Genomic DNA, 7656 nt, shown 5'->3' with positions numbered 1-7656 from the left:
GTTCATTATCATAATAGCTTGGACGAGTTCGATGACTTCAATATTAGGACCAAACTTTACGGAGTTATGGCCCTTATATTCAAATATAGAAACAATGCCCACTTGATATCTAATTAGCTTTCAACGAATCAGCTCCAAACTTGATACTACCACAGCTCAGGCAAGAACGATGATCAAAATGTTTCGCCCTTCATTTTTTGAGTAATGGCCTTTGTAAAATTGATAGTATTTTTTCATGGAACATCTTGGAATGTTATTACCACATATGCTCGATGGTTTACCCAGGTTTCATCCACCATTATACAACTAGTACTGTCTCGAAATGACCTTATTGTGTTGATCAGACATCAAACATCACTTTCCTTTCCTTTCTAGTTGCAAAATTTTCATTCAACCGATGACGGACGTATCGTGTTTCGCGGAACTCTTTGTTTAATCTTTTAAATGTCAAATTTATCCACATATGGATTTTAACTATGATCTTCATACATATAGCTGTATTCTTTAACTTTCGCGAATGTGACATTTACGAGACATTGATCTGCTTCCCATATGACTGACTGATATATTGATTTCTTAGGTTTTTGGGAGGAGTCTTCGTGCAGACATGTCCCTATATCATTTGTCTGTGTAATACGTCACCAGGTTCATTGTCATGATAGGCCAATTATGACTGTTCAAAATAACCCCGTACTGTCCCATATCATATTTCACAATATTGGTTGTTTGTTGCCGGGATATAAAACTGATTATAATTTGATAGATATTAATACTTGGCAATAACAAGACCATTTCATATCGGATTAATGTTTAACGCTGAGGCTTTGTAACCATCAATAGGAGCACCCTTCCTGTCGTATACAGCCCCTCTTAACCACAACACGACAGACCTGGATTAGATGAGGTGTGATGGAGATGGATTTAACATTTAGGAAGACAAGTGTGTTTGTTGGAATTTTGACATTTTATAGCATCATTCATCAAGCAATATCAGGTATGATTCTTTGGAGAATACGACTTATAAAGTTGATAAGAGATCGACCAGATAAATGTAATATATAATATATCGTTAAAACTCTTTACAATCACTGTTACAACGTAAAACGGTACACATTATTTACTGATTGAAGACGCTATATTATTCATTATATTTTATGATATAAAACAAAATTTTGTTAGTAATTCGCATCTTACATGATAGCCCGAACAGTCAAAATTAACTTTAGAAAATTCTCTGTTTTTTCTCTTTTGCTTTTATTTTTTCTGTGTCTTGTTATGTTGTGTGTTTGTTTTGTTATGTTGTGTGTTTGTTTTGTTGTGTTTGTTTTGTTATGTTGTGTGTTTGTTTTGTTTTGTTGTGTGTTTGTTTTGTTTTGTTGTTTGTTTGTTTTGTTATGTTGTGTGTTTGTTTTGTTATGTTGTGTGTTTGTTTTGTTATGTTGTGTGTTTGTTTTGTTATGTTGTGTGTTTGTTTTGTTGTGTTTGTTTTGTTATGTTGTGTGTTTGTTTTGTTATGTTGTGTGTTTGTTTTGTTGTGTGTTTGTTTTGTTTTGTTGTGTGTTTGTTTTGTTATGTGTTTGTTTTGTTATGTTGTGTGTTTGTTTTGTTATGTGTTTGTTTTGTTATGTTGTGTGTTTGTTTTGTTATGTTGTGTGTTTGTTTTGTTATGTGTTTGTTTTGTTTTGTTGTGTGTTTGTTTTGTTATGTTGTGTGTTTGTTTTGTTATGTTGTGTGTTTGTTTTGTTGTGTGTTTGTTTTGTTATGTTGTGTGTTTGTTTTGTTATGTTGTGTGTTTGTTTTGTTATGTTGTGTGTTTGTTTTGTTTTGTTGTTTGTTTGTTTTGTTATGTTGTGTGTTTGTTTTGTTGTGTGTTTGTTTTGTTTTGTTGTGTGTTTGTTTTGTTATGTTGTGTGTTTGTTTTGTTATGTTGTGTGTTTGTTTTGTTTTGTTGTGTGTTTGTTTTGTTATGTTGTGTGTTTGTTTTGTTGTGTGTTTGTTTTGTTTTGTTGTTTGTTTTGTTGTGTGTTGGTTTTGTTTTGTTGTTTGTTTGTTTTGTTATGTTGTGTGTTTGTTTTGTTATGTTGTGTGTGTTTTGTTTGTTGTGTGTTTGTTTTGTTATGTGTGTTTGTTTTGTTATGTGTGTGTGTTTGTTTTGTTGTGTGTTTGTTTTGTTATGTTGTGTGTTTGTTTTGTTATGTTGTGTGTTTGTTTTGTTATGTTGTGTGTTTGTTTTGTTATGTGTTTGTTTTGTTATGTTGTGTGTTTGTTTTGTTTTGTTGTGTGTTTGTTTTGTTATGTTGTGTGTTTGTTTTGTTGTGTGTTTGTTTTGTTTTGTTGTGTGTTTGTTTTGTTATGTGTTTGTTTTGTTATGTTGTGTGTTTGTTTTGTTATGTTGTGTGTTTGTTTTGTTATGTTGTGTGTTTGTTTTGTTATGTTGTGTGTTTGTTTTGTTATGTGTTTGTTTGTTTTGTTATGTTGTGTGTTTGTTTTGTTATGTTGTGTGTTTGTTTTGTTTTGTTGTTTGTTTGTTTTGTTATGTTGTGTGTTTGTTTTGTTTTGTTGTGTGTTTGTTTTGTTATGTTGTGTGTTTGTTTTGTTTTGTTGTGTGTTTGTTTTGTTATGTGTTTGTTTTGTTATGTTGTGTGTTTGTTTTGTTATGTGTTTGTTTTGTTATGTTGTGTGTTTGTTTTGTTATGTGTTTGTTTTGTTATGTTGTGTGTTTGTTTTGTTATGTTGTGTTTTGTTATGTTGTGTGTTTGTTTTGTTTTGTTTGTTTTGTTATGTTGTGTGTTTGTTTTGTTTTGTTTTGTTGTGTGTTTGTTTTGTTTTGTTGTGTGTTTTGTTTTGTTTTGTGTTTGTTTTGTTATGTTTTGTTTTTGTTTTGTTATGTTGTGTGTTTGTTTTGTTATGTTGTGTGTTAAATTAGTTATTAGATTAGAATTGTTTTTGTTTTGTTTTGTGTTTGTTGTGTGTTTGTTTTGTTTTGTGTTTGTTTTGTTATGTTGTGTGTTTGTTTTGTTTTGTTGTGTGTTTGTTTTGTTATGTTGTGTGTTTGTTTTGTTATGTTGTGTGTTTGTTTTGTTATGTTGTGTGTTTGTTTTGTTGTGTTTGTTTTGTTATGTTGTGTGTTTGTTTTGTTGTTGTGTGTTTGTTTTGTTGTGTGTGTGTTTGTTTTGTTGTGTTGTGTGTTTGTTTTGTTGTGTGTTTGTTTTGTTTGTGTGTTTGTTTTGTTGTGTGTGTTTTGTTTTGTTGTGTGTTTGTTTTGTTATGTTGTGTGTTTGTTTTGTTATGTTGTGTGTTTGTTTTGTTATGTGTTTGTTTTGTTATGTTGTGTGTTTGTTATGTTGTGTGTTTGTTTTGTTATGTTGTGTGTTTGTTTTGTTGTGTTTGTTTTGTTATGTTGTGTGTTTGTTTTGTTGTGTTTGTGTTGTGTGTTTGTTTTGTTGTGTTGTGTGTTTGTTTTGTGTGTTTGTTTTGTTATTTGTGTGTTTGTTTTGTTATGTTGTGTGTTTGTTTTGTTTTGTTGTGTGTTTGTTTTGTTATGTTGTGTGTTTGTTTTGTTTTGTTGTGTGTTTGTTTTGTTTTGTTGTGTGTTTGTTTTGTTTTGTTGTGTGTTTGTTTTGTTTTGTTGTGTGTTTGTTTTGTTTTGTTGTGTGTTTGTTTTGTTGTGTTGTGTGTTTGTTTTGGTTTGCTTTTTTGTCTTTATTTCTATTTTGCTTTGTTGTTTTGTAGGTCTCCTTTAATATTTTTAGTTCTTTTAGCAATATTCAATATGTTTTGGATTTTTTGTCGTGTGAAACGGCTTCGATGTCAAGGTCTTCGTGAGCTGGTGTAACAAGCTCTTCGATAAATTCAGTCTCATATGAAAAACGCATGTTAGCCAACAAAGAGACACAATTTGTTCCAACACAACATTGGTATCCCTTGCTAATGAGTGTTAGCTGGTCAAATGGAACCTTCTATGTTGCACCTAAATCAACATCGTTGTAAAGTTGACAAAAGCCACACTGTTAATGAGATACACCTGTATAATTCTCTACTAGTCTTTACTACAGTGAATAATGTTACAGCGCATGGTAACATGTTATCTTTACACTGTTTCTGTTTATTACGAGGACATGACAGTAGTCTTAAACAATAAACACTATTTACTCAATATAACAACGAAGTAAAAAGACATTTTTTGTATTTTAGGAAAGGAAAACAAGCTACGAGATTATATTAATTCCTTTCCCAAGTACAGACAACAGTAAATGGACTTTCAGGTCTTAGAACACCTTGCGCATATCATATATCTTGTAATATGACAATCATATACTTTATCTGGGACTAAATTAGACATGCATGCCGGTGTTTTATAAACACAGGATTTTATGATCTTCCTGTCGTTTAGATAATTGTCCCCAGTCCACATCTTAAACTTGACAATTCTGTAGTACCCGTAACAATTCTATAGTACCCGTAACATTTCTGTAGTACCCGTAACAATTCTATAGTACCCGTAACATTTCTATAGTACCAGTAACAATTCTTGTAGCTTCAATCTGGATGTTTTCTTAATTTTGACACAAGTGGTTTGGTAAATTATCCCAGACAATATCAGAAAATTATAGTACATGCCGAATAGGTGAAAAAATATATTGTTAGAAGAGAATTCCTATAATGAGTATTTGTAAGGTTCTTAATACAGCTAATTATTGTGACTTTTGTGATTATATATTAACGTGTGTATTCCATGTACCATTGTCTGACAATCCCTTCATGTTTATAGGGACTAATACTGGATACAGTGATGTTGTCATTGTTATACGATTGTAATTTTCTGTGGTAGTTTTTCTGCGAATTAAAAACGATTCTGTTTTGTCTTGGTTGAATTTAGCTAGCCACTTACTTGCCCAGTTATTTTGTCTGGATTGAATTTAGCTAGCCACTTACTTGCCCAGTTATTTTGTCTGGATTGAATTTAACTAGCCACTTACTTGCCCAGTTATTTTGTTTGGGTTGAACTTAACTAGCCACTTACTTGCTCAGTTATTTTGTCTGTGTTGAATTTAGCTAGCCACTTACTTGCCCAGTTATTTTGTCTGGATTGAATTTAGCTAGCCACTTACTTGCCCAGTTATTTTGTCTGGATTGAATTTAACTAGCCACTTACTTGCCCAGTTATTTTGTCTGGATTGAATTTAGCTAGCTACTTACTTGCCCAGTTATTTTGTCTGCATTGAATTTAGCTAGTCACTTACTTGCCCAGTTATTTTGTCTGGATTGAATTTAGCTAGTCACTTACTTGCCCAGTTATTTTGTCTGGATTGAATTTAGCTAGTCACTTACTTGCCCAGTTATTTTGTCTGCATTGAATTTAGCTAGTCACTTACTTGCCCAGTTATTTTGTCTGTGTTGAATTTAGCTAGCTACTTACTTGCCCAGTTATTTTGTCTGGATTGAATTTAGCTAGTCACTTACTTGCCCAGTTATTTTGTCTGGATTGAATTTAGCTAGTCACTTACTTGCCCAGTTATTTTGTCTGCATTGAATTTAGCTAGTCACTTACTTGCCCAGTTATTTTGTCTGTGTTGAATTTAGCTAGCTACTTACTTGCCCAGTTATTTTGTCTGCATTGAATTTAGCTAGCTACTTACTTGCCCAGTTATTTTGTCTGGATTGAATTTAGCTAGTCACTTACTTGCCCAGTTATTTTGTCTGGATTGAATTTAGCTAGCCACTTACTTGCCCAGTTATTTTGTCTGGATTGAATTTAACTAGCCACTTACTTGCCCAGTTATTTTGTCTGGGTTGAACTTAACTAGCCACTTACTTGCCCAGTTATTTTGTTTGGGTTGAATTAAACTAGCCACTTCCTTTCCCAGTCATTTTGTCTGGGTTGAACTTAACTAGCCACTTACTTGCCCAGTTATTTTGTCTGGGTTGAACTTAACTAGCAACTTACTTGCTCAGTTATTTTGTCTGGGTTGAACTTAACTAGCCACTTACTTGCCCAGTTATTTTGTCTGGGTTGAACTTAACTAGCCACTTACTTGCCCAGTTATTTTGTCTGGGTTGAATTTAACTAGCCACTTACTTGCCCAGTTATTTTGTCTGGGTTGAACTTAACTAGCCACTTACTTGCCCAGTTATTTTGTTTGGGTTGAATAAACTAGCCACTTCCTTTCCCAGTCATTTTGTCTGGGTTGAACTTAACTAGCAACTTACTTGCTCAGTCATTTTGTCTGGGTTGAACTTAACTAGCCACTTACTTGCCCAGTTATTTTGTCTGGGTTGAACTTAACTAGCCACTTACTTGCCCAGTTATTTTGTCTGGGTTGAACTTAACTAGCCACTTACTTGCCCAATTATGTATTTACAAATGATCACTGTTAATAGTATTTACAGAGATAGCTGGGTTTTCGACAATTATGTACAAGGCCGTGTCATCAATGATTTTATTTTACAATCAATATGGTTCCCTGCATCATTGATATACTAAGAAAATAGAGAGCCTAAAATTGAACCTTGAGATTCGCTTGCTCTGATATCATTTAATCTGAAGAATAACTTAACAACTTTGCTGACAAGTGTCAGTATTCATCAAAACAAAAACACATGACTGACTTCTTTGCAAAACTGTAGCCTGATTTTAGACCTGTATCTGTTACGTGCGTGTGACTAGACTAAGGTTTATAGTGAACGAGTCTAGTGTGTTAGGTAAAGCCTGTTTATAACTGATAATACGTGTAAAGATGTTGTTTTGTAGACTTCGCATTTTGTAGTTTTCAGTAAGTAAAAACATTTCGCCGCTTGATAACACTTAATCAGACCTTCACATCGACCAGGTCAGAAATGGACTGGTAGAGTGCTTCACGAAGTTCGGTTTCTACGAAGTAATTTTGATGGTCCCACAGACTTCTCACAAAGCGGGATTTACTGTATAACGACTTTTTCATTTCTATCAGATGAATAATTTTCACACCAAAATAATAATTTAACAGAAATACCGACAAATTTTAATTTATATATAAGACTCCGGTGCCAAACCAGATCGAACGCTTTACCTATGTCACTAAATACTGCTAAAATTTCCTTACCCTAAAGCCCCCCAATATTTTTAGTGATATCTAAAAGTTGTTGAGTTGCAGAATCCCCAAGTGTAGAACCTAATTGACTTTAAGTTTAAAAAATGACTCGAAAAAAAATTGTACGTACGTTCAAAAATACTTCTTCCTATTAGCCTGGTAGGTCTTCTACATAAGCGTCGGTCTTTTGAGCATGTTCTAACATTAAATCATGACCGACTTTGCGATAAATTGTCTCATTTGATAACTGGCGATTGGCCTCCTTAATATAATATTCAGAATCTAGTAAGTAAAATCGACGGTTTGGTCCAATACTGGTACCGGATCTTCTATATGTAGAATCTAGTACGTAATATCGACGGTATGGTCCAGTATTGGTACTGGATCTTCTATATATATAATCTAGATAGTAATATCGACGGTATGGTCCAATATTGGTACTGGATCTTCTATATATATAATCTAGATAGTAATATCGACGGTATGGTCCAATATTGGTACTGGATCTTCTATATATATAATCTAGATAGTAATATCGACGGTATGGTCCAATATTGGTACTGGATCTTCTATATATATAATCTAG

The sequence above is a fragment of the Ylistrum balloti genome, unplaced genomic scaffold (assembly GCF_031769215.1).
Source record: "Ylistrum balloti isolate Yb309-2 unplaced genomic scaffold, AGI_CSIRO_Ybal_v1 Utg371248, whole genome shotgun sequence".
NCBI lineage: Eukaryota > Metazoa > Mollusca > Bivalvia > Pectinida > Pectinidae > Ylistrum > Ylistrum balloti.
The sequence above is the reverse complement of the archived record's forward strand: the minus strand, read 5'-3'. Positions refer to the sequence as shown.